The sequence below is a fragment of the Macaca fascicularis genome, chromosome 1 (genome assembly GCF_037993035.2).
Source record: "Macaca fascicularis isolate 582-1 chromosome 1, T2T-MFA8v1.1".
Lineage (NCBI taxonomy): Eukaryota > Metazoa > Chordata > Mammalia > Primates > Cercopithecidae > Macaca > Macaca fascicularis.
Window position 1 is genome coordinate 9,329,776 of NC_088375.1, and position 27,377 is coordinate 9,357,152.

The 27,377-nt window shown below is 42.2% G+C and overlaps 1 protein-coding gene across 15 annotated transcripts in view; it reads right to left on the reverse strand.

Moving 5' to 3' along the window:
* The window catches only part of CHRM3 (cholinergic receptor muscarinic 3), a 516,344-nt gene that overhangs the window by 73,604 nt on the left and 415,363 nt on the right, over positions 1-27,377 (reverse strand). For 12 of the 15 annotated variants that reach the window (XM_005539689.5, XM_015436352.4, XM_074025987.1 and 9 more), the window contains one exon: positions 9,609-9,735. The exons of the other annotated variants lie outside the window; for them this stretch is intronic. The gene's annotated coding sequence lies outside the window, so the exon portion shown is untranslated. The remainder of the gene's footprint in view (positions 1-9,608; positions 9,736-27,377) is intronic. 15 annotated transcript variants of the gene reach the window in all.

Sequence of the window (27,377 nt, forward strand, 5' to 3'; positions counted from 1 at the left end):
GGTCTAGGAATCCTACGAGGGTCTGCTCTCAGGTGAAAAGGAGGTTTGAGGTGAAAAGGGATGGCAGAATGAACTTGGCTTCCCCACTTCTAGCAGAGCATAGTGTTATTAAAGGACAGGAGGGCTCCTACTGTAGTTCCACAACCAAGAAAAATACTGGAATAGAAATAACATAATCATGGGGATTTTTATCAATTGAAATACATGCATATTCTGCCTGTTAAAAAAAGCAGAAAATGATTTGATATGTCTCCATTCAGCAAACATGGTGCCAGCTTGGATGCTTGATTACATAACAGAATGGAGAAAAACACACCTCCTCTAAAGCTACACCCTTTCTCAATCCCAGGATAAGACTTTGTTTTTGAAATAGCTGTGGGAGACAGGACTAAAACAACTAGCATTTCCTGCTGTTCTCTGAAATGTTCCTATTTTTCACTGGTGGACTGCTGGCTGGGGAACTGGTCACTAAGCTTTGTCAGTATGAAGCCAGTATGCCCCTCAGTTGAAACAAGAGGTCACACCAGGTCATTGGCTGGAATCTGCAGCCAGCTGCATCCCCATAAAATACCATCCGTGCCGGCACACACATAGCATGGATCTTTTTCTTCTCTACAACTGTATCTCCATCAACTCAAAAGAAGCGGCAAGGACATGATGCAATGTTGGCAATTTGGATCTTTGATGCTTTATTAACTTGACATTGAGTCCCCCATGCCTACTTCCATTCAATTTGTTAAAACCTAAAATGTGGTAATTCAGGTCCATGTTCGTTCATTCTTCTGAATCAGCAGGCTTCTAAATTTTTAACTGTGTCCTATGGAAATAAACACAGTTTTCTTTGTGACCCAGTGCACACACATACACGGAGAAATAATTTTCATGTGATAATACCTCACTCTGTGGGAGGTACTTGGACGTCTTCTATTCTATGCCATTCAAAATAAATACAAACGTTCTTCCTAATGCGCTAAGTTGATTTCATGACTTGAAATTTGAAAACCATTGTTTAAACCTCGAAAGGCTTTGATGGTCGAAAACCAAGCCTTATCAGTCTCCGTCTCCTAGAGTGCCTTTGCACATAGAAGAAAGCCAAGAAATGTTGTTAAATAAATAATCATTTTCCAAGTGAAAAAAGAATCTCTTCGACAGCATTGCCCAAACAATCTTTTTCCTTCCCTATTTGTGTTGCAGTTGTGCAGCGAACATAGTGGGCATTCATCAGTTGCTTACGGAAGGACTACAGAAACCTTTAAAAGATTCATGCTTAGTGTCTTCATTGACTTAGTGTCTTCATTGAAGGAAGGAATAAGAAAAGGGGAAAGAAAGGAAGAAAGGCAGAGCCAGCTCTGTTCATCTTCAAACAAAAGACGTAAAATGATGCTGGCACGGAGGATCCGGAAAGACTGAAGATCTGCCCAGTTTCCTGTTGGCCAGCGAGATATCCATGTGGTTTATAATTTAATCATTGCTAGACAAAACACTGCTAAAGGGGGAAACATGTTTAAATCACAATGGCAATTTAAGGTAGAATATGACTTGTCCCTTGACATCTAGCCCCATTACCTGAATCTTCAGTAAACTGATCCTCTAGAATCTCCAAGTAATGAAAATGACCTAATTCGCCTAGAACCAAAGCTCACCCATATTTCCATTTGCTTATCCTGTACCACTGACTTTAGACATACAACTGAGTGTATGTGTTAAACGTAAGCCTCAACATGTTTATGTAAAAAAAATTTCCCTAAGAAAATATATTCAAGGTATACCCAGTGAATATCATTGAGAACTTTGTTACAATTAGTGTGGTACTAGTTCGTAGGGTAGAAAAAAGTGAAATCTGAACAGTTCTCAGTCTAGTTGGTGGAGGCAGCTGCATACACAGTAAGCCATGCTACTGTACTTCAAGTGTTGTGCTATAGGTCTGAGCAAGGGGCCATGAATACTCAGAAAGATAGCCAGACTTTCTGCCTTCAGGGGGAGTGATGATTGAGCAGATCTTTGAAGACTGGGTGGGAATCACCTAAAGTCGAAGGATAAAGAGCATTTGGATCAGTGGGGAGTGTATGAACTTGGCTGTCAGGAGCAGGTAAGTGTAGAATGCTTTGGGGATTGCTTAGTGGGTGGGTATTTCTATTGCCTAAAGGTCTACGGTGCAGGGAGAGAGAATAAGCCCCTCACCAAGTTCGGGAAGCTGAGGCAGGAGAATCGTTTGAACCTGGGAGGCAGAGGCTGCAGTGAGCCAAGATCGTGCCATCGCACTCCAGCCTGGGGGACAGGGTGAGACTCTGTTTCAAAAAAAATACATTAAGTTGAGAAGAAACGTGGGTATCATAGTAGGGAGTTGAGTATTTATTGAACGTTTAAACATGTACTACTTTGCTTTTTCTCTAATTGTTGAGTGTGTGCAAATTTTATCCTCCCCAGTTTGTGTGTGTGTGTGTGTGTGTGTGTGTGTGTGTGTGTGTGTGTGACGTGGAAGTATACAGCCAGAAGGGGATTGAGGTTATTTAGCACCAAGCCACTAATTTTATACATGAAGAAACAGAAGCATAAGTCATTTAGTTAGAAGGGTCTTTTCCCGGGGACTGGAGAGAACTCAGCTATGTATCTATTTGCATACAGATAGAAAGTAATCTTCCTGCTGCTGTTGTATAGACTGGCTGTTAGTCAAGAAGAAAAACAGCTCATTGTTTATTTAAATTGAGCAGGAAGGAAATGCAGGAGCAGGTGGGTGTAGCCGATAATCTCACTATTCAGGACATCAGGACACAAAGGAGTATGGTATAAAGGTAGCTTTGATTTGGACACTTTCCAAGGGAGCTGAGCTCCAGAAGCACTAGAAGGACTTGGTAATGAGGCAGTTTTATGGCTAAAGTAATCCCAAGCCAGAGCCTTCAGAGTCCACCAGGGAATCTGTTACACTCAGTTATCAACAGCATGCACGGAAGGTTGTCCCCTCCTCGGGAATGTATCAATAAAAAAGTTAGTTCTCCTCAGCCAGCGTGCAGGAATTCCTCTGCTTGGTAACAGTGAGGTTTTGGGGAAAGGCCAAAATCCCACGAATACCGCTGGGTCTGAGAGTATTAGCCTCTTTTGTTGAGTCCTGGTTTTGACCTCCACTGGGATGTAGTGTGAGGGCCAAAGGATAAGAGGTGACCCAGGAAGATGCTCCTCTGAAAGTCACCACCTGGAGGAGTTGGAGAGACTCTTCCTTTCACCTGGTTCTTCTCTTGGTTTCCATGGACATCAAGCCTGAGTCTAGACTATATTCATCCTAGTCATAGGACAAAGCCAGGGTTTCTTTGCAGGAGCAGTCAAGGAGCTTGCTTGGAAAGATCCTATCCCAAGCGGAGAAAGAACTGACGTATATAGACCTGACGCAAGGAAAAAGCTTTACTTCTAGAGGGAGTGACCAAGTCAGCTTAACCTCTGGTCCAGGCTGGCCCATACCTACAACAAGGGAGGTGGACCCCAAATTCAAGTCAGTACTGAAGAACAGCTTCATTAAAATATCTGTGGGGACTGAGATACAAGGCTTTGTAGCTTATGAAATCTGCACAATGGTTCCAGAGATGGTTTGTTTTTTTTAATTTTTTAAAAAATTTTATTATTATACTTTAAGTTCTAGGGTACATGTGCACAACATGCAGGTTTGTTACATATGTACACATGTGCCACGTTGGTGTGCTGCACCCGTTAACTCGTCATTTACATTAGGTATATCTCCTAATGCCATCCCTCCCCACTCCCCTCACCCCATGACAGGCCCCAGTGGGTGATGTTCCCCACCCTGTGTCCAGGTGTTCTCATTGTTCAGTTCCCACCTATGAGTGAGAACGTGCAGTGTTCGGTTTTCTGTCCTTGCGATAGTTTACTCAGAATGATGGTTTGGGCATTTGAGCCAGAGCGACTCCATCTTGAGTGAGGGCTGGGAAAAATGAGGCTGGGACCTGCTGGGTTGTGTTCCCAGAAAGTTAGGCATTCCTAGCCTCTGGATGTTTATGGTAAAGGGAACAGACTGATGACGTTTACTAAACAGGCCAGACTCAGGAGTGTCCTGATATCCCAATATCTTGAGAACAGAAGCATTCCTAATTTTGCTCTAAAGATAATAATATCGATACGTGCAAAATATAGTAATTAAGAAAATTAATCCTTTGTCACAAACCCATGTAGCAGAGCAGCATGTCCCCATGATCTTTTTTTTGATTCTGTATATAAACACGTATTGCATCTAGGATGAACGTGTTCTTCCTCTTACTCTTGGGAATGCGTTACTCTGTCTATGGAGCAGCTGTTGTTTCACTGTTTTACTTTCTTCATAAATTTACTTTTTTGCACTGCAGACTTGCCCTGAATTCTTCCTCGGGTGAGATCCAAGAACCCTCTCTTAAAGTCTGGATCAGGACCCCTTCCCGGTAAGAGTTTCTCTATTGCTAAGGAAGGCTGGGAGGGTTTCTTAGCATGTTCAAGTAAGGAATGACTACAGCGGAGGCTGCTTCCCTTTCTAAGAACGAAGACAAACACTAGGGATTTTGTTAAGAAAAAGTCATTCAAACTTGTACACTTTGCCATGGAAATACAGATGTGCTTAATGGCAGCACCAGATTCCAGTTTGCTTTCTGCAACTGTGGCAGCTTTTTGTTTTTTTTTTCTTTTCCCCCTCAGTTTGACAAAATTATAAAGGAAGAACAAAAATGTGACAAAAGGTAACTGGCTGGCCATGAACCCGTGAAAAAGCATGACCTCCTCCAGAAATCAGGGGGCCGGCCGTACAATGGCGGGACCATCAGGCTCGCATGCAGCTGCTTCCTCTCAAGCGATTTTACCATAAAACATGCAGTGACAGCTTCTGTCCTAGACCACAAGCAGGCAGAGTTAATTATTTTCTTCATTTCCATAAAGGTCAGAAACCAAAAATGAGCATGACAACTGAGGCAAAAGTGTGATGGTCTTTCGGTAAATACACAGAGAAAGCACATCCCATAAAGCGTGCTAGCGGCTGTTTGCCTTTTGGAAAGGATGCTTCTAGGAGGAAAATAATAGTTTCTAACTGCTTAAAAGCGTTACTGCCTAATTCCTCATAAAACACACAAATACTGGCTTTAATCTATATAACACCTGATTTCATGGCCAGGACACTTAGCCAGTGGTATTCCAGAATGCTGTTGGCCAAGGATCCTCCCCTCCCACATGGCACTTACATGTCCGGCTCAGGCAGCCCCAGGCCTCACATGTGCAATTGAACTTCTGACTTAATTTGCAGAGGACAGATATTTGCCAGGCTATGCTTGAAACGACAAACTATCTCTTTTCTTAAGACTCCCAACAGTTCCATCAGTCTGTTTGATATTCTTTCTATAACCACAGACAAAATTAGAGGATGAGTTCTCATTTTTTCTGTTTATGTCTGTTAAAATGGCCAGAACACTTACCATGATAGGGTCTGAAACAGAAATGTATTAAACAAGTCAAAGAAAAATGGTTCCTTCCAGTATTCTGACGCTGTGTTCCCTTAATTGATCAAGAGGGCATTGGTAAGGCACTTGGCAGAGAGGGCTCTGAGGAAGGCCCAGCAGTCGGCCATTCTCCTGTTCTGTCCAGTCCCGAGGGGAGAGACCACCAGGAGCTTCCTCTGGTGTTCATACATCAAAGGATTATAGATGGAATTAAGGCCTTAGAAACCATCTCGTTCAATATCTTCCATTTAGAGTTAAGAAAACGGAGAGGGGAAATGACCGAGTCAGCGTCTCCTGACTGGTGAGGGTGCACTTGGGTTGGCCCTGTTGTCCTGACTCGCTGGGCTGTGCTCTTTCTTCTAAGCAATGCTGCTTTTACCTCTCGGTGACATGTGACAAAGTAGTCAATAATAACGAAATGTTATATGGCACTGCCCTTTCTCAAATGTACTTTTAAAATACAAAGTCCATATTAAAAAAATAAAAATCCCATACACAAAGCAAGCCAATTTTGAAAATCTCATGGAATGAATAGGGGAACTTTCCACCTCCTCAAGCCCATTGGTACGAAATGTTCTGCAATTAGGAGACTGAGGAACCACCAGTCAAAAATGTGGTTGTTCCGGGGCTGGGGTGAGAGGCTGTAGGGTGGTCCTGCAAAGGCTGGGTATAGGAGGCTAGTGGTGTCCACAGCTCAGGGACATCATTGGTCCTCTTTGCTCACAGGGACAATGTCACCATGAATGGCCTTGTTTTCTTGTAAGTAACTCTTTTTTTTTTTTGAGATGGAGTCTCCCTCTATTGCCCAGGCTGGAGTGCAGTGGTGCAATCTCCACTCACTGCAACCTCTGCCTACTCGGTTCAAGTGATTCTCCTGCCTCAGCCTCCTGAGTAGCTGGGACTACAGGCGCGCACCACCACGCCTGGCTAGTGTTTTTGTGTTTATAGTAGAGACGGGGTTTCACCATATTGGCCAGGCTGGTCTCAAACTCCTGACCTCGTGATGCACCCGCCTCAGCCTCCCAAAGTGCTGGGATTACAGGCGTGAGCCACCATGCCCGGCCATAAGCAACTCTTATCCACGTGTATTCCACAGACATTTCATTTCTGAATCCTTATTTCTTTTCTGAATCCTGAAGGCATCATGTTAAATTTCACATACACCGCTTAAGTCACACAAATTTTGACTGAGGGTGGAGAGGTAAAGAATGTAATATTAATATATTTTCTAGCACTTTGCATGTATTATCTCTTTTAGTCCTAACAGCAACCTCAAGAAGTTAATCTTTATTTGACAGATGTATGAATGTAAGCTCAGAAAGAATTTCCACAAATACTTAGGAGCACTAAATGAGCAGAGCAGGATGAACTGAGTTCTTTCAGATTTGAAAATCCACGATGTTTTAAAAAGGCACATTTCCCAAGTGGTCCATCCTAAATGACAGTTCCAAGGCCCAGGTATCATTTTGCTATTAAATTCCTTGAAATAATCGCAGAGATTTCAAATACCAAGTATTTTTCAAATTCTTTAAAAATAGAGGTAGGTACAGTATTTGAGTAGAGATAAAAATAATAATTATAAGGGGCTCTTAGTTGGGGTTTCTATGTGTCAGGCAACGTTCTAAGTGCTCATTGGACATTAACTCATTTGATTATCCCAGCAATTCTGAGGCTCTGAGGGAAGTACTACTGTTATTCTCATTTTAGAGACAGGGAAATCGAGCACAGAGAGGGCCAGTAATTTTCCCAAGATCACACAGTAAGTGGCAAAGCTGGGTTTCACATCGAGGCAGTCTGCCTCTGAGACCCTGCTTTAAGCACTCTGCGGTGCCGTCTGTCCTAGCCTTCCCCAACCTGAAGACCACGTGAGTCAAACAATTTTTAGTAAAATGGTTATAAGATGAAACACAAAAGATTGATAAATTGAAATTTATCTGAAAACACACGCTTTTTTAGTGTGGAAAATAAAATACGGTAACAGATAGCTCGTGTTTTATAACTCTCAACTTGCTGGAATAATCCTTGATCTCAATGGAAACCAAGCCAATCAACATAAAAAATTTAAAATTTCCTTCCTTTTTCAAAAAAAAAAAAAAAAAAATTCACTTCTTGCAGTCAACTGAACTAATTCCTTCCCTGTCCCAGGGGGCTGTACCAACTGGGAAAGCCTTTGACCAAACTGACACCAATACCATAGCTTTTGGTAGGAGAGGCCCAGACTTGCAAAGCTAGCGGGTTTTCTTACTTTATAATTGAGGAAACTGAAGCTCAGAAAGGCCAAAATTCCCATTGTTGGAATTAGACTTAGAACTGTCAGTTCTACTCATATCTACAGTTAAACAATCCACTTCAGCGCAGAGATTCATTAACTTCAGCCTGCTTTAATCACAGAGATGGAAAGAAATTAAAACAAAGCAAAAACAATAACAACAACAACAAAAGCAACATCAAGGACATTTCAAGAAAGCAAGTGTCTGCACACCTGCTGCAGCGGGTCACATAAAGTCACAGATCTAGCCCTCGTAATGCATCCCATCCATCAGCAGGTCCCTTTGGCTCTATTTTAAATTTGCCCCAAATCTTAGTCCAAGCCATGACCACCTCCTGAAAGTCTCTTAAGTGGTCTCCTTTGTTCATCTTAGATCTCCTTCCATCCGCTGTCTGCACAGCAGGCAGAGTGACACTTCCAAAACATAACCCAGATCACATCATTCCTTAGCACAGGATCCCTCTGATATCTTCCATTTTCTTAGAGCAAAATCTGCATTGATATTCTTGCTCCCAGCTGCCTTCCCAATCTTATCTCACATCCCTCTCCCTTTGCCCACTGTTCTCTGTCCGTACTGCATCGATGCTGTTCCTGGACTGCTCCAAACATGCTCCCACCTCAGGCTTTTACACCTCCTCATTTGTCTTCGTTGACGTGGTCCCTTCCCAGAGAGCACCCTCACTTCAATCAGTTCTTTGCTTAAATGTTATCTTATTAGACTGTCCTTCCCTGAGTACACTATATAAGCCATCTTATTCATGCTCTACCCTTTGTAATCAGTTTTCTTCATGCCAGTTATGGTCCCACAACATTGTGTGTGTATATGTGTGTATGTATATATACACCTGTGTGTGTATCTATGTGTGTGTACCTATATAGGTGTATATATATCTATGTGTGTATATATCTATATGTATGTATATATACGTGTATATTTATGTGCATGTGTCTGTGTGTATTTGTGAATGTGTGTATCTACGTGTATGCATATCTATGTGTATGTAACTGTGTGTGTCTACGTATGTATATATGTGTCTGTGTGTGAATATCCGTGTGTGTACATATGTGTATCTCTCTGTGTTGACGTGTGTATTTGTGTGTCTATTTGTGTATGTGTATTTGTTTTTCCTAACAGAAACGTAATCTCAAAGGCAGCAGTAGCTGTGTTTACTTCACCATTGCCTCCCTTGTGTCTAGAATGTAGTAGGTGTTTAATAAATATGTGTTGAATGAGGAATAAATAATTTATGATAAGAACAGAAATCTGAAACACAAAGTTAAATTGTCTCCCATGTGTTAGAAAAAAGAATGTAAAGAATTACATGCTGCACTTTATAATGATTTTTTAATTTAAAATACATTAAAGGTGTTCTAGTATTTCATACTTAGATACTGTAAAAATATTTGCAGTTCAATGTGATTTACTGCCTCGAATGAATTCATGAACAGGTAACGTTTTACTGTTAGGTGGTAACTATGTTGAATTTTTTTTTTTTTTGCGGGTTAAATTTGTATTTATAAGATTTAAAAATTATCTGTGCATAGTAAACTATATGATGCTTATTAGGTTTATACAATCTCTTAGCAAAAATAATATGAGTAATAGGTAATTTTCAGTGAAATGTGCTATTTCTAGGCACTAATCTAAACCTTTTACCCACCCTATGCCATTTAATCTTCAAGAAGCCTGTGTGGTAGGTAGGAACTGTCATTACCTTCAACATATAAATGAGGAAGCGAAGACACAGAGAGTTAAAATATCCTAATTGAGGTCACACAACTAATCAACAGTGGCCAGAATACAAAAAGGCAATTTGTCCATTCTTCTATTCAGTCATCCATTTTTTAATTAAAAAAAACCACCTCTGTGTACTTACAATCTACCAGGAACTGAGTTATGTAACAAGGATGCAAAACAGTGACGTAATCTCTACGGTCATGATGATCCCGGCATAGGACAGAGGAGTGGACCAGATGTCAGGCTGCCCAAGAGACCAGCTCCACCTGGGGAGACAGAAATCAGGCAAGGAGTCAGTTCCTTCTCCCACTTTGGATTCCTGTTTTTAATGGTGGAGTCATTAAGCATCATAGAATGATCCAACGTCTCTGTTTTCCCTCCCTAGAGTCTTCAACTGAAGTCATAAAAGAAAGGGACTATTTCAGTACCAAGTTACCTAAGTGTTAATGTTTGGTTCTGTGGGTGGCCTTGAATTTGTAACTTTGCAGCGTGCCACTCTTGCTTCATTTCATCCAGGTTTTTCTTGACATCTGAAGAGGCAGTATCTCTAGGGAGTATATTTTTGTATTTCTCCATATGTTGCTTTTTGTCTCCTCACATATATTGCCAATAAGACTTGTGAGTTCCACCACAGGCCAGCTCTGCAACTTATGTTTAGTGTTGGCCTGGAAAGAAATATTATTATTTTCATTGGTTCATGTCTTTTCCTCTATTGTAGAAATGATCTTTTCCTGCATTTTCCCTCAACAGATTGAGGCATTTTCTTCCATCTTATTTGATCCGTATTTTGTACATTGCTCACAGGTTTTTCTCATTCAGGATCGTGTTTGCTTCTACCCTTTATCAAAAATCTCTTTAACAAAGTACCCTCCTCCCATATTAACCCTGTAGCTCTTCCAGTGATTACGTTTCCCGATACTTTTCATTTTTCCTTTCCTGTAGATTAAGGTAATTTTTTTGCATATTTGGTTCTTTGCCACAGTCCTCTCCTTGAAATCTAGGCTACATTGACCTTGGTTTCCTCCAGAACATGGCTGCCACATAATACTGAAACCAGAGATGCACTGATGCTGAAGAACTTTCTTGCTTCTCTCTCTCTTTCTCTTAGGTAGTCACTTTGCAGTCATATTCAAGTATGCCCATCGAGCATATTTACTCATCTAATGTTTCCCGTGTTTACAGAACAAATGGCAACAGGGACTATAAGATAGCAAAATGCAGCATCTCTTAAATTCCTTACAACCAAATGGGGAGCGAGGGTGGTGGGGATGAGCATATGTGATTTTAAAAAAGATTTTTTAAAAATTGTAGTAAAATACATGTAACATAAAATTTACCATGTTAACCATTAGGTGTAAAATTCAGTGGCATTAAGAATATTCGCAATGATATATATCCTTCCCTTGAATATTTTTCATCTTATAAAACTGAAATTCTTTACCCATTAAACAATACCTCTGCATTTTCCCTCTTCCCAGTTCTCAGCAACCAGCATTCTATTTTTGGAGTCCACAAATTCCACTACTCTATGTTCCTCATGTAAATGGTATCGTATAGTATTTGTCATTTTGTGACTGGCTTATTTCACTTGGCATAACGTCCTCAAGGTTCATCTATGTTGTTGAATGTATTAGAATTTCCTTCCTGGACAGGCGCAGTGTTTCACACCTGTAATCCCAGCACTTTGGGAGGCTGAAGCAAGAGGATCACTTGAGCCCAGGAGTTAGTTCAAGGCTGCAGTGAGCTATGATCGCACCACTGCACTTCACCCTGGGAAAAAGAGCAAGACACTGTCTCTAAATTAAAAAAAAAAAAAAAAAAAAAGAATTTCCTTCCTTTTTAGGACTGAATGATATTCTGTTGTATGTACACATTACATTTTATTTATCTATTCATCCATCAATGGACACTTAGGTTGTTTCCGTCTTTTGGCTATTGTGAATAATGCTGCTATGAACGTGGGTATCTGTTACATCATGAGTAATTCTTTTGTTTTTTGAGAAAGCGTCTTGCTCTGTCACCCAGGCTGGAGTGCAGTGGCACAATCCCAGCTCACCGCAAGCTCTGCCTCCCAGGTTCATGCCATTCTCCTGCCTCAGCCTCCCCAGTAGCTGGGACTACAGGCACCCACCACCACGCCCGGCTAATTTTTTGTATCTTTAGTAGAGACGGGGTTTCACTACGTTGGCCAGGACGGTCTTGACCTCCTGACCTTGTGATCCACCCGCCTCGGCCTCCCATACAGGCATGAGTCACCGCGCCCGGCCCACATCGTCAGTAATTCTAAAACTCAAAGTCACAGAACGACAATAACATACATACACGAGAACTTACAGCCGTATGTAAGTGCCGAGTGTACTGTGGGAATCACTGAAATCAAGTGAGAACTTTATAGAAGATGGAATTATTGAGCAGCACTTTCAAGGTACCAAGAGATAAGATTTGAAGGCAAACAGAGAGGGAGGGCGCTTGGCATATTTGTATTGTGCATATAATAATCATAAAAGTTGAGAAATAAATGATATAGAGGGCGGAGCAGGGATGGGATGTTCTTTAGGCTAGAATAGATAGTGCTGGCCTGAATAGATGAGAAGAATGCTAGTGAATTGATATAAAATATTAATGACTATGATTTTAAAGTTTTCACAGAGCAATCGCTACAATGAAGCAATTGTGAATTTCTCAGAATTAAAAAGGCATCCACTGGACTGTAGGTCCCGTAAGGGCAGGCCTGAAGCAATTTGCTTTGCCCACCCCTGTAACCCAGTGCCGATCACAGCGTGTGCACTGGCAGGTGCTCAATAAATGTATGTTAAATACATGAATGAATGCATGAACTGCCAAGGATGATTGCCACTGATGAAGATGGGCTAAAGTTGAGAAGGCTGAAGTTGCAGGTTTTATTTGAAGGAATCAGGTCTCATTGGAATAGCTGAAAGAAATAACAAAGGTATGGGATCTGAAATACTTTAAGGAGGAAGAATCTTTCAGGCAAAGCCACTAGATCTCCTTGGTTAGGATTTTGCTTATAACTATCGTCAATACCTGTGTTAGTTTGTCCTATGTTACTATAAATTTTTATAACTGGTGAGTATTTTAATAGATGTTAATTGTTTTCCTCTCTACCCTAGATGTGCTCTTAATAGCTAATTCTGTTTTACAAGGCTCACTTTTGGTTGGTATTTTCTTGTTAAGATAATCATAATTCTAAGGATATAGGGAACACAAAGATGATTCTAATTTATAGATATACAAATTGTTTTTGACTGCTTTTCCCCCTTACAGGGAAAAAGAATCAATATATTCATTAATTACCTTTTGCTTATCTGTAGATAAGAGGTTTTTATCATTTTCACCTAACTTTGTGATTATATGCCAGCAATAAATGAAATTCTATTGGCATTGTACAAGTATGGAAGTTGGGGGCTGGATTGTCTTATACAGCAAGCAAGGGAAAAAGTCTACATTTGCATGTTGAAACACCTCGATTGAAGGCACTGAGTCCACCTTCTGTAATCTTTGGTCCTAAATGGAAGAGGATCCATGTATTTGCTGACTGTTGTTCTTTGCCGTGGCTCACACCATGGCATCTTTGGTGATAGAATTGCAAAGCTTCTCTATGCTACATTCAAGATATAAAACAAGTGGTTATATTTTAGAGGAGAGAACAAAGATGTGTGATACGATGGCATGAGGAGCTGGAGTGAAATGCGGCCTCGCCAACGAGACAGAGGGCACCGCCGGCAGCCTGGCATTCTGTGCCCGGTAGCAGATGGTCACGCACATGCTCCCGAGTCCCAGCCACAGGCACACGGGGAACCTTGCAGGCTCCTTTCAACAGTAATTATTCGAGAGCTGTTTTCTTTAGGTGTTTGGGAAAGGTCAGCGTCTGATCTAATTCCGCCCACAGTTACACAGTTATAGTTTCCTTGACTGCATTTGTCACTGTTTTAGCATCATCTGACATTCTATCTGCTTGCCAGTTTTCTTGTTAATTCCTTTTGGAAAACTATTTTTTCCCCAAGTTTGTCATTTTACTTAAAAAAGACACCACAAAAGGGTCTTCTGTGCTATTGAGTTGTTCGCTTTTTTGGCCTTTCCTATTGGAAAAATCTCACATAAACCACTTCCTGATGAGAAAAAGCATTGATTTAATCCTTCGCCTATGTTTATAATTACTTCTGAAAGATGACTTCAGTGCATTAATAAGTGATTAAATCAAACATATTTTGGAGAATCGATGATAATATATCCTTCTCTCGATAGTGAGTTGTGGCTGAGAGGGCGGGGATCAGGGATGAAGGTGTTATGGTCCCAATCCCGAATGAACAAAATGCACAGGAAACCAGCAGAAGCCTGGCTGGGTCCCAGGTATCTCACAGGTGGCCTCCCTGGACCAAGGCTGGGGGAATCGATCATAATTGTCTTGTCAACTGTCTTGGGCATATTAGATACCATCCTGCTCAAGACACCAGGCTTGACTAGATGGTACCTGGAGGTCTCTTCTCTATGATTCTATCAGGCTATTGTCTTCTATATTCCTAGTTGAATATGATTACGTCATTGACTCTGAGCTTAGTTTCCCAAGGGATATTACCTTATCTGCCTCTCTCATTGAGCTTTCTTGATGACCAGCTAAGACGGTGTAGGAAATAGTAATTTAAAGTTTATAAAATGCTGCACAAATGGTAGAGCTTATTAGGTTATGTGCAAGGATAAATCACTCACTTCGGCATACATCTGTGATAAACTGTCTACCATCGGTTTGTAAAATTTCAGCCTGGAACTCTTGAGTACCTGGAGAACAATTATTTCTGATATTAACATCTTTCTGCCTTTCTTTGAAGACCAGGGTTTTAGTCTATTTCTTTGCCACTTTGTGACTGTGGGGAAATTACAACTGCTGGATTTGGGTCTCCACACGTATCTTTTCTGTTTCCTTCTGTAACATTGTTACTCTAAGTACCTATATTACTTGGGTAATGATGCAAATGTTGCAAATTGCCTAAGCTCCACAAAGGCACAATTTAATAAAAAACCCTTTTCCATGTCTCATTATTCAGCAATGATGTTAGTGTCCATAACACAAACTTAACTTTTATTAACTATATTCTTTGCCTTGCATGTTAGGGTCAACATGGGGTTAAATAAAAGGAACCTCTGTGCTTACTGGGGTTATGATAATTTATTTAAATATAAGCAGAAACTTACCTTCCAGGATTGAGATCTGGGTCTCAGTCTAAGTTTTTAACTCGGTGTCTGTAATTTTTCAAGTTGTAGACGTTATTTGAAGTAGTATTGATTTGGTTTATGTAGAATAAGGATTCTTCAATATGCTCACATTTCATGCTAGATAAATCATCATAATCACTGCACATCCACCTTTGGATGTTCTGGTTAAACAAGTAACACAATCCCTAGAAAGTAGAAAAGCTCTCTTGCAATTTGGAGTACTCGATTTAGCTATCTTTAAGTTATTTCTCCATCCTTGTTTTAGAAACACAACCCAAGTTATAAGACACTCCAGGGATCTCAGCATCACACCAAGTTATGGGTACCATTTGTTGGTTACAAAAGGGCAAGTGTTGCTAATTACTATTTAATTGTGTTGGTTGTGGGGCCATACTTTTAGAAAGATATTATCATTTAGTGGATTAGATTTCTATCCAGAAATATTTCTGTTAATGCTCATCTATTAGCTTCTGTATTAGTCTGTTCTCACACTGCTATAAAGAAATCCTCGAGACTGGGTAATTTATAAAGGAAAGAGGTTTAATTGACTTACAGTTCCGCATTGCTGGGGAGGCCTCAGGAAACTTACAATCGCGGTGGAAGGCAAAGGAGAAGCAGGCACTTTCCTCACGGGGTGGCAGGACGGAGTGAGTGCAGGCAGGGGAAATGCCAGACAGTTATTAAACCATCAGATCTTGTGAGACTCACTCACTATCACGAGGATGGCATGGGAGAAATTGACCCCATGATCTGATTACCTCCACCTGGTCCTGCCCTTGACATGTGGGGATTATGGGGATTACAGTTCAAGATGAAATCTGGGTGGGGACACAGTCGAACCATATCAGTTTCCAAGTGTTCCAAGTACAGTTTTAGAAAACTGTATTCTGATTGTGGAATTTAGAAATTCTGTTCCAGCTAAATTTAAGCTTCAATAAAGTAGTTTCCAATGTGACCACTTTGTATCCCAAAAGGAATTATGTGTTGATGTGCATGGTGAAGGTTCGTTTCTCATCCTAGTGCCGGGGAGACTGGTGCCCCTGGGGTCCCTGCCACTTGGTTCCTATTTCCCAGCCTGCGCTGAGTGGTATATGTCCCGCTGGAAAGTGGGGGCAATCAGAATGTGCATCAGAGAATTTCTGGGAATATCCTGATAATGGATGTGTGACTAGAGAGTCACTTAAAGACCAGCAATGATGTCAAAGTAAAGAAAGCAAGGTGGTTTTGCCCTGCCTTCTAGGACACAGCTCACATCTTCCCCTTATGCTGAAGTACGTTAACTGAGGCACAAATTACAAATGCCATTTTTATGTCAGATAAAACAGAGATCAATGTGTATATGGCTCATTAGAGACTCAACAGCTTCATTGAAAGTGTTGGTCAGCTTTATCCTGGATGTTGGAAACACCATAGAGTTAACAGGCCTTTTGCATTTTCAAAAACAACCGTACCACAAATACTTTCTTCTAGCTTTGGGATGGCCACTGAACCCATGAAGTCAGAACATGTAGTTCTTTTTGCTGCGGGTGGCACATCACAAGAGGATAATAAACCCACATACATCATGCAAGATTATACCTTTCCTAGTTTGCGCTCTGTTTGTCAGTGTAAGAGAAAGATAAGCAAGGAGAGAAAAAAAAGAAATCTCACTCAATGCCCATATTGTGCAAGCCCCTAGTGAACAATATATAAATTTAAATACTAACATTTTTTAAAATTTATTTTTTATTGATACATAATGTGCAATTTGGGGCATACATAATCTGATATATTCATATGATGGTTATTCTCTGGATAGTACTAATAAAATTATTTCAAGAAATGCATAGTTTTTTCTGGAATGTAGAACAGCAAGGGCACAACTTTTGCTTGCTTGTTTTGTTGTCTTGAAGACCAACTTGGCATCTTCCTGTTGCAGGGACTCACAAACCAATACCCCAAAATATGGCACTTTGTATACACTGTACTGAAAAAAAAAACATCTCAAAGTCTCTCTAATCACCTTTCTCCCCCCATCAACATCTCTCCCAAAGCATAGGATGAGATTGTTCTCTGAAATTCCCTTATTTGCCTAAAATCTGGACCTACCATAGAAGAAAACAATAACCTCTGGTCCTTTTTCCAAGTTTTCATCAACTGAACACATCTCACAGGAGGGAAGACTAACATATCTGGATAGACTTTTTGTCGCAAACCGTCATCTTCTCTGTGGCCCCAACAGACTTTGCCCCAGACCACTGTATGTTCCTCAAGTCCATTAAATTCCCCTAAAAATCATTTACTATCCACCTAGAATCACCCACACTTCCTACCTCCCTTTCCCTAAGAAGTAGCATATATAAGCATATGTGCCCCACTGGGATACTGGTAATTGTTCTGTGATTCTCCCTGTGTGCACAGTAGTAATAAATGTATAAAGACTTTTCTCCCATTAATGTGCCTTATTGTGAGCTGATATTTCAGCAAATCTTTTGAGGGTAAAGGAGAAGTGGTCTACAGTTGTTTTGGGCTTGAGGGTTCAGAAATGGGTAGTGTGAATTACCCTGGAGCTCTCACCGACATGGTAAACACAGAGTGTGACCTCACCCACCTTCTCACTGCCCAGTGAGCACAGGTTCGGCCAGTAGTCTCCAGGCATCCGGTTGGACAGGCTGTGTCTAGAAATCATGGTCAGTGAATAAAGCCATGAGTGGGGCAATGCTGTGGGGAGGGAAGTACGGAATTCCATAGCAATCACATCGCCTCTTCTTCCATGAAAACCAGAAGATGACTGGCAGGAAGAAAAGCTCCTAGACACCTCTCATCTGCTCTGTGCCTCAAGCCTCACTACAAATAACACATTCACAAAAAGATCTCATTTTGATTTAGCGGGTCTGCATATGTCTAAGCTCATCTCATGGTGATTGAGCCTTACTGATATTTTTACCATACGAGCTTCTTCAATGAACATTTCAACACAGAAAATACTTCTCATAGCCGTCTCATGTTATTACCTGATCTTTCCATTAATCTTTCCTACAGGCTTTTATATATTTATTGAACTTTTGGATCAAATTTCCCTGATTGCTTAAATATGTATGTATCTCAATGAACTATTTTGCTCAACATAGACAGGCAGTAATAGAAGACTGAGGTCAGATACAGGCTGAGCTAGAAGTGACCATGGACTCATACTTTTATTCTTCTGAAGGAGCAACAGGACCCAAAATAACACCTGATCAGAAGAAATAGTGGAAACTTCGGAATGTGTAAAGTGTTGATCCAAGCCCTTCATGTGCATGAATGAATTTCTGCCTGCCTGACCAGAGATCTCCTGCAGGGGGACCTAAGGGACCCATCTGTGACTGTGGGGTCTGTGCCTACTAGCCTCGTTTATTTGGGGTGACATCGACTGGAAGGAGAGCAGGTTAGGGGTGCAACAAGGTAGAGCTTAGAAGGAGCACACATCTATCTGCTTGGCCAGGGACCCCAGTCAGGTAGTCACTGGCTGAGTGGCAGGAAGTTGAGAGGATGACTGGCTCATGTTAAACAAAGTTTATGGGAAGCCATTGTTTTAGACTGAGCTCCTGCACTAGGCCCCAGCAGACCAGGCCAAACCAGAGTGGAGCCACTTATGCTTAGTATTACATAATCAAAGTGAACTTGGAAATGGGTCAGTCTTCCACACAACAGGAGCTTCAGAGCAACCAGTCAGAAGGAGCCCAGTTTACCCGAGTGTGCATCCTAAGGAAGTCCATTTAGCTTTAACCCTGTGAGGAGAGTAATTCTGAAATGACCAATCTGCTTTGTGTTCCCTGTTTCTGCCTTTTTCAGCCCTTTCCTGCCCACAAAGCCAGCTCCCTCTGCTCAGCTCAGCAGAGCATCCATTCTATTTCATAGCATGAGGTGTTGCCTAATTCTAGAATTGCAAATAAAAGCCAGTTAGGCCTTGAAATTAAACTCGTCATAATTTTGTCTCTGGACACAGGGAAGCAGGCATCAATAGCACAGGCCATGCTCTCTAGAGCACAAAGAACTCCAGTCCTGAGAGGCTGGCCCTGTGTGAGAAGCAGGGCTACAGTGCTCTTAGCCCATGGGCCGCACTGAGAGAAGGACTCCAAGATGAGGCAGACGCACACACGTGCTTTAAAGACTGGACGCCAAGGAGCTTCCAGGGAGTGGGAGAAGCTCAGAAAGGGTAAGGGCAAATGTCACTGCGCCCCTATGATGTATATTATGGACCGAATTGTGTTTTTTAAAATTCATAGTTTGAAGACATAATCCCCCATGTGACCAGATTTGGAGACAGGGCCTTTAGGGAGATAATTAAGGTTAAATGAAATCCCAACGTTGGGGTCCTAACCCAGTAGGATGGGTGTTTTTGTAAAAGAAGGAAGGTAAATCAGAGTTCTCTTTTTGTGGGTACAGAGAGGAAAACTCATATGAAGACCCAGTGATAAGGCGGCCGTCTACAATCCAGGAAGAGCGCCCTCACCAAAATCAACTCTGCCTGCACCTCGATGTTGGATTTCCAGCTTCCAGAGCTGTGAGATAGAAATGTCCGTTGTTTAAGCCACCCAGGATGTAGTATTTTGTTGTGACAGCCCAAACAGATCAAGAAAATGTGCCAAATACCAGGCATACTATTAGCTCATCTAATTCTCAAAATGTGCCAAATACCAGGCTTTACTATCGCCATTTCATAGATGTAGAAACAGGCTCAGGAAAGGAAAGAAAGACATTTCTCTAAAGTTGTGTGGACAGTAAGTGGCTCTTGACATTTGAACAGGAGATGGGCTGAGAGGATGAGAAGGGGGTGGACAGTAACATTGTAGCTCCTTAATGGAACTGAATCACAGAAAGTCTGAGCTTAGAGATCTGTGCAAGTGTGTGTGTGTGTGTGTGTAGAGGGTGCACTGTGAGTTTTCGAGGGAGGAGATGGGAGTCTTGCACGTGTGTCCTTGTGCATTTTGGGTGGACAAACTAGGTGAGAACAGGTGGGTGGGGGTGGAGGCTAGAGGCAGAGGAAGCCAAAGACAGACAGTGCCTCCAGTAGCCTGTGGGAAGCTTCCTCATGCCTTTGAGATATTGCAGAAGGTCCCAGAGATTCAGGGAAGCTCTGGCCCATGGTCATCTCAGTGGTACTGGGTTCTGTCTTAAAGATTTGGGCAGTTCTGGGGGTGACGCAATTAGGGAATATGACTCACATCAAAATGACCATGAAATACCAGTTGAGAAAGGAAAAGTAAGAAGAGAAAGATAGTTTTGCAAATGACTCAAGGTTACGTAGATGGAAGGAAGAGCTAGGCTGGATTTAAACAGATCTTCGTGGTTTCACAGGGAGCTTCAAAATGACTCTCTTCGTCTCCAGAGCTCCAGGACAGCCTCAGAGCCTTCAGGGCCTGGTCTTGCTTTCCCCACAGGGCTATGGTATAAGAGGTGGATATTCCTGTCTCCGTGGAGAAAAGACAGGCATAGTAAACCCTTAGGAGGCGCTGTCTGTGTCCAAATATTGTGCAAAGCTTTTGGCATACGTTTGCTCATAGCGCCTCACATGTGCTAATATCATCCCTAGTTTATTGATAAAGACTGAGGCGGCTGGTGTGGTGGTTCACACCTGAAATCCCAGCACTTTGGGAGGCCAAGGTGGGCGAGGTCAGGAGTTGGAGACCAGCCGGGTCAACATGGTGAAACTCCATCTCTACTAAAAATATAAAAAATTAGCTGGGCGTAATGGTGGGCATGTGTAATCCCAGTTACTCAGGAGGCTGAGGCAGGAGAATCGCTTGAACCCAGGAGGCAGAGGTTGCAGTGAGCCGAGATCGCGCCACTGAACTCCAGCCTGGCGACAGAGCGACACTTCCTCTCAAAAAGAAAAAAAAGAAAAGACTGAGGCACAGAGAGGCTGGATATTATTTCTACAGTCACACAGGCAGAATAGGACTTAGGCAGGCTTTGAGCCTAGGCAGTCTACTAGAGTATGCTGCCTAGCGGCTTCCTGAGGAAATCCACCTTGCTTAGTATTTCCCGGACCAGGAGAAGGGCAAGCAGGCCTGGGGAGCAACATTCTGAGCTTGTTACCTGGAGGTCTGGGATTGATTCCCGCTTCTGCCTGTGCCTCAGTTTGCCTAGCTTTAAACTGTGTCATGTGATATAGATCTTGCATATAGATGCTCTGTGAGGATTACTCAGGGAATGCTCAGAAGTTATTAATAAAGCTCCTCAGCAAAACAGGATTACGTAGATTTAAAAAAAGAAACAAAAAAAGAAGCAACACCCGTGGTGTAGTAAAGCAAGACTGTATTAGGAAAGACCATGTCTTTGAAGCAAGGCAAACACATTCCCTTGGCTTGAATCAGCCTCATGGGAAGGGCAGCAGCAGCCATCAATCACGAAGCACCGCCTTCTCTGCATTCTGGACGCTTCTCTGCAGCTCAGAAGCTCTGCCAGCTATTAGGCCACCTAGATGGCAGCAAACTGGTGGGTGGGTGAATCCTCTGGATATGTGACAATCGAGAGGAGGGTGTGAGAGCAATAAGCTGGCATGGAAGTCTGTTCTTTTTTCGCCCCCCCCACCGCAGAATGAGAAAGTTTTAGCAAAAGAAAAAAAAAAAAAGGAGAAACCAGACTGAAATGTATTGATATATGATGAACTACACTGACCCAGAAATACTATCTGATTTGTCATTGAGATAAAAGCACCACATCGATTTTGCTGAAGTGCTGTCACGGCACATCATTCACCTGGAGAAGAGTTAATTAAGAGTGCAATTTAAAGATGCATAAAACCTGGACCTAAGATGTAGCCTCAGACCCAGGCACCTTGTGCTCCAAGATCAAATACAGGTCCCAAGACGAGAACACCTTCGTCCTCCTCCCAAAGTCAATTTACCTCTGCTCAATGTTCAGGTATCATTTTCTGCATTTGACTTGGTTACCTGTAGGCTGAATTCGACCTACCCTGTGGTAAATGTGCTGGCATTTTCTTCATGCTTTCGTCTATAAGCTTATTGTTTTCAAATTTTCAAATTACGTTTTTGCAAGATATAAGCTTTCAGAACCACTGTACTCTATGCTTTGTTTAAATTACTATGACTCCCAAAACAAGCATCACATCATTCAGACGAAAATAGGGGTTTACACATTGCTTATGAAATCAGAGAAAAAGGCAGGAGGGGCCTTTAAAAGTTTTAGACAAGCCTTTTAATTTTACAAATAGCAAAACTTGATTAAAAATGCAAGAGAAAAACTCCGCAAGACAAAGGGATGAGAGTTTAAATGCCCAGATTAAAGTCACACATTTCCTCTAGTGGGTGAGTCATGAGAATGGGTACGTTCTCATGTGTCCTGACAGTACAGAGGAAAGCGTAGAAAAATCAGCACAGCTACTTTCAATTTTATTGATGAATCCCTCTCAACCGGCTTCAGTCTTAAAATTTACTTCGTCTCTGCCATCCAATAACATGACACAGTGCTAAACTGCATCAAAAAAGATCAATGGGTACTTTGCCAGAGAAAAGAAAGAGAAAAGCAAACAGCGGGCCGGGCATGGTGGCTCCCACCTGTAATACTCGCACTTTGGGAGGCCGAGGCAGGTGAATCACTTGCAGTCAGGAGTTCCAAACCAGCCTGGCCAACATGATGAAACCCCGTCTCTACTAAAAATATAAAAATTAGCCAGGTGTGGTGGCGCGTGCCTGTAATCTCAGCTACGTGGCTGAGGCAGGAGAATCACTTGAAGGGAGGCAAGAGGTTGCAGCGAGCCGAGATTGCATCACTGCCCTCTAGCCTGGGCGACAGAGCGAGACTCTGTCTCAAAAAAGAAAATAAATAAATAAAGAAATAGAAAAGAAAAGCAAACGGCAGAGTAACAGGAAAAATCACTGACCTGACCGTGAGTCACGCTCAGCAACCACTTGCTGGGCTGAAACACAAGATATCATTTATAGGATTCTGTGTGTGGACCCTCTTTCTCACTAGTGCATAGTCGCTAATCACTGTCTCAACTCAGGGAAGACTTAATCAGCATTAAAGGCAACCTCATTGGCATCTAGAATGATAAAGGTGCAGGCAGGTACGCATGGCTGTTTCCGCAGAAGAAAGAAAATAGGTGCATTTCCTCCCGTGGTGAGGGCTGGGAGGCACAGGGAGCTCTGGACGTCTCTGAACTGCATATCACATTCATCTCCAGCCCCAGGCAGCTTTGATGTGACACATGACCATTTCTCTTATGTGTGACTAAGAGTAAAAGCAGCCAACACTGTAAGGAGAGGAGGCTGGATTTGCTGAGAAATGCACCGAACACACTCTACGGTGCCCTTCTTAAAAATCAAACATCTCCCACCAGCAAGACCCAGGTAATGCACATGAATTTAAAATATTGAGAGAGAGAAACAAAGAGACAGAGAACCCACACGAAACTTCTCACTTTAAAATGAACAATTTGACTTCTCGTCCAGGGACACCTAAAATGATTATAATCCCTCATTTAAATTTAGGCTTAAATAGCCAAAAATTCCTAAATTGGCCTTCTGAGATTGTTTCTGCATTAGTTATTATTATTATTTTTTTCCTTAAAGCGAGTAGTGACTTTCACAGGATTATTGTGACATCTGGGTACAAATAAAAGGAAAGGGCTTCATCCACAGGAAGGCAGTCTACAACTGTGAGTTTCATGGTGGCTGTGACTTCACTTTCTTGGGACTTCCTGAAGTCTTCCTCTCTATTTTGGACAAGACTAGGGGAACAGAAGATATATATTTGCTGAGGCAGCTGAGAAAGATGAATGTTTGCAAAACTTAATAGTATAAAGAAAGAAGTGATTTTGGTCAAAGAAGCGTTAGAAATGCCACTTAGCCATTAGTCTAACGACTTACGGACTTAGCCAGTTAGTCCAAATTATTTTTTTCTCTCTTTAAGTTTTATTTCTTAGAACCATTAATATACTGACTTGTATCTATGAATCTCTGAAGAGAGAACACAGTAAGTACCTTTTACTAAATTTATTTATTTATTTTTTGAGACAGAGTCTCACTCTGTTTGCCCAGGCTGGAGTGCAGTGGTACGATCTCGGCTCACTGCAACTTCCGCCTCCCGGGTTCAAGCAATTCTCCTGCCTCAGCCTTCCAATTAGCTGGGTATAGGCACCCGCCACCATGTCCGGCTAGTTTTTGTATTTTTAGTAGAGATGAGGTTTCACCATATTGGCCAGGCTGCTCTGAAACTCCTGATCTTGTGATCCGCCCGCCTTGGCCTCCCAAAGTGCTTGGATTACAGGCATGAGCCACTGCACTCAGCCACTAAATGTAATTTTTAAAGGAAGTTTCATGGAACTAGCTTTCTGCAAGAGACCCTTCAGGAAATGGTGCGGTAATGAAAAGGGTGCACATTTTGCAGGGAGAGGTGCTGGAGAGCAGACTTTGACTTTGCTGTTTCCCACCTATGTGACCTTGGACAATTAACCCCTCTGAGCCTTGTGCATCATCTCTAGATTAAAACACTTTGTACTTTCAGGTTGTTGGATTGGAAATTGAGTAATGTGCTTGGCACAATGTTGCCACAGGTAGACATCCAACCCATGGTGTTTCATTTTGCATGATAAATAGATGGTTTGCTCATTCAAAGCATCCGTTTGAAAATAGCCGGGCGTGGTGGCTCATGCATGTCATCCCAGCACTTTGGGAGGCCGAGACGGGCGAATCACGAGGTCAGGAGAATGGCTAACACGGTGAAACCCCGTCTCTACTAAAAATACAAAAAATTAGCTGGGTGTGGTGGCGGGTGCCTGTAGTCCGAGCTACTCGGGAGGCTGAGGCAGGAGAATGGCGTGAACCCAGGAGGTGGAGCTTGCAGTAAGCTGAGATGGTGCCACTGCACTCCAGCCTGGGTGACAGAGTGACACTCCATCTCAGAAAAAAAAAAAAAAAAAAGCATATGTTTGAAAGTAGATTTTTTGTTTTGCCACTGTAGAAAACCACAATTAGTTGCTAGCTAAGTCAGCCTTACACAGACCTTTATACAAAATCACCTTAAATAAAATCTTTGAAAATTAAACCATCCAACTTTGTATTTAATTATGCAAAACCCCTCTAATCTCCTTTGTTTATCTCTCATTTTACATAACACCTTGAGTTGTTCTACTCAGTAGATAGGGTTCTCTTTCTTACCTAAAGGCATTTACCTAATGTCACCATTGCTCAAATTATGTTAGGTGCCTTACTCAGCACACAGTAAATCCTATGTAAAAATGATTAAATTGGCCAGCCACAGTGATTCATGCCTGTAATCCTATTACTTTGGGAGGCTGGGGCCAGAGGATTGCTTGAGCCTGAGAGTATGAGACAAGCCTGGGCAACGTGGCAAAACCCCATCTCTACAAAAAATACAAAAATTAGCTGGGCATGGTGGCACATACCTGTGGTCCCAGCTACTCAGGAGACTGAGGTGGGAGAATCGCTTGAGCCCAGGAGGAGGAGGGTGTAATGAGCTGAGATGGCACAGCTGTATTCCAGCCTGGGTGACAAAGGGAGATCCTGTCTCAAAAAACAAAAAACCTAGCACATATCAGCCTCTTGATAGACTTTTTTATTAAACAGATGAATAAGTACATAAATAGATATGAATTAAAAACTTACTTATGCCTTCTACCTTTTCCCATGTTGCTTACTTGCAAAATCTATCCATTAGTTTTGTTATCTCCTCATAATCAGGTACCTTCTGCTGCTATAAATTGTCTATTTTGTTGTGTTGTTGTTGTTTTAAAATGGCTTTAAAACAACCCGCAACTGTGCTGCTTAAAGTAATATTGGAATATTGGAACAGCTCCTTCTCCTCCTAGAAACTTCCCCTGGAGAAACTTTTAACATTAGATGGCCTGATAGCCACATAAAATATGCAAAGCATGAGTCAATATGCAGGTCCCATTCCGGTGTGTCTTTTTCTAAGTTCTAAAGGTTAGGCAGCCAATGAAACTAGCACATGCAAGAGAGAGACTTTGCTTTATAAGAATACTTTTACCTCATTCTATTCTGGTAAATTGTACTAGAAAAAGCAAAGTATCAAACGTGTCAGATGCTGTCAAAGGAGTCTGTGAATAGCTTTGCTAGGCTGGAGCAGAGGAGGTTGACAGCAGATCGGGGGAGAATCTGTGGTGAGGGAAGGGCTGGGCTGCAACAGCTGAGGCTGATGTGAAGGGCTTTAGGGCACAGCGAGGAGCCTTCGGTGCAGGAGTGACAAGATCAAAGTGGCTGGCAAGGAAGCTAATTTTCACAGCGGTCTTGGATGGCCTGCATGGGAGACAATGGTCTTGCGGTTAGCATGTCAGCACGCTTTCTGGCGCCAATTGTGCTGCCACATCATAAGAGCTAAAATAAATCTAATGGCGGACTACCTAGGAAACACAAAAGGCATGGACCTCATTGTGTGGGTCTGCTCTCTGGTCACAGCGCGTTCTCTGGGATACCTTGAAATGCTATTGGGATTTTGAGTCAGGACGGCTTCTATCAATAAAACAAAACAGTTCAAATTCATAAACTGTTTGAATTCATAAACACTTTAAAAGGAAGGAGACTTAATTCACACATACATGTTTAATGTGACTATGAATAGGCAAGATATGAAGGCGGTTCTGTGCTTTTAGCGACAAAACTTATGGCGATTCCAAGGATTTCTTTGGAAGCCGTAGCTCAGTTAGAACCTGTACACACAGGGACGGGTACTTGGCAATGAACTTTACTTTTATGGATGGCCATTTTCAGAAAGGTTATCAGGGCACAACACAGGGTGTGAATGGTCAGATGAGGACAACTACTTCTCTTGGCCTCAAAGGGTTGATAAACAGGTGGCAGTGTTTGTTTGATCACAACCAAGTAGTTCAGCCTCATTGGTTAGCTCTCACTAACAAGTGATCAAGGTGCCTTTGGCCTTGGCCAAGGACACACTGATAATTATAATTACTCTGAATTTAATATTTGTCACTTGGCCCTCAGTGGTGGCTACTGGAAAATGCAACTTCCAGTAAATCTCAGGGAAATAACATTTGGGATAAGTGGCACGGGTTGACATTCTAGAGTCCTAAGCATATGATTCGGAAATCCTCCCCCTTCCCAGTCCTCCAGCCTTGTTCCCCTCAAAGATCTTGAGATGAGTGACCCTGGAGAAGCATTTTCTTTTATCTCACAGCAGGAAGTAATAATTCCCTTGCTGGCCTGGCTATCCTTATCCCTGAGAAGACAAACAGTGTGGTCCCCTTGGCCCTGGGGAAACTACAGGCTGTGACTTCAGCCCCCTTATGTCTGTGGCTGTTTCTGCAACGCAGCTACAGTGGGAAGACAAAGCACGCCCTCAAGTCCCCCGGCATTCCTTGAATCGCCTGGGGAATCTGAAGCAGCAAGGATCCCTTTTTGGTGAGGATTACCTCACAGCTGGCATTTCATCACGGCCCTAGGGAATGCAAAAGGATGCATGGAAGAAGAGTCATTATATGCTGGCAGCTGCAACACACAGATCAGCTTCTGTCCCCCAAGCTTGTGGCTTGGCACACATGGATCAGCACTACAATAACGGTGGCTGCATTCCACATGCGGCCTCCTTTGAGCGCAATGAATCTCAAGGCAGATGCAGAATCTTACCCGTCTCGAGATAAATATCTGCAATAGCTATAACACCTCCTCTTTAGTCGAGCAGATACTATGTGCTT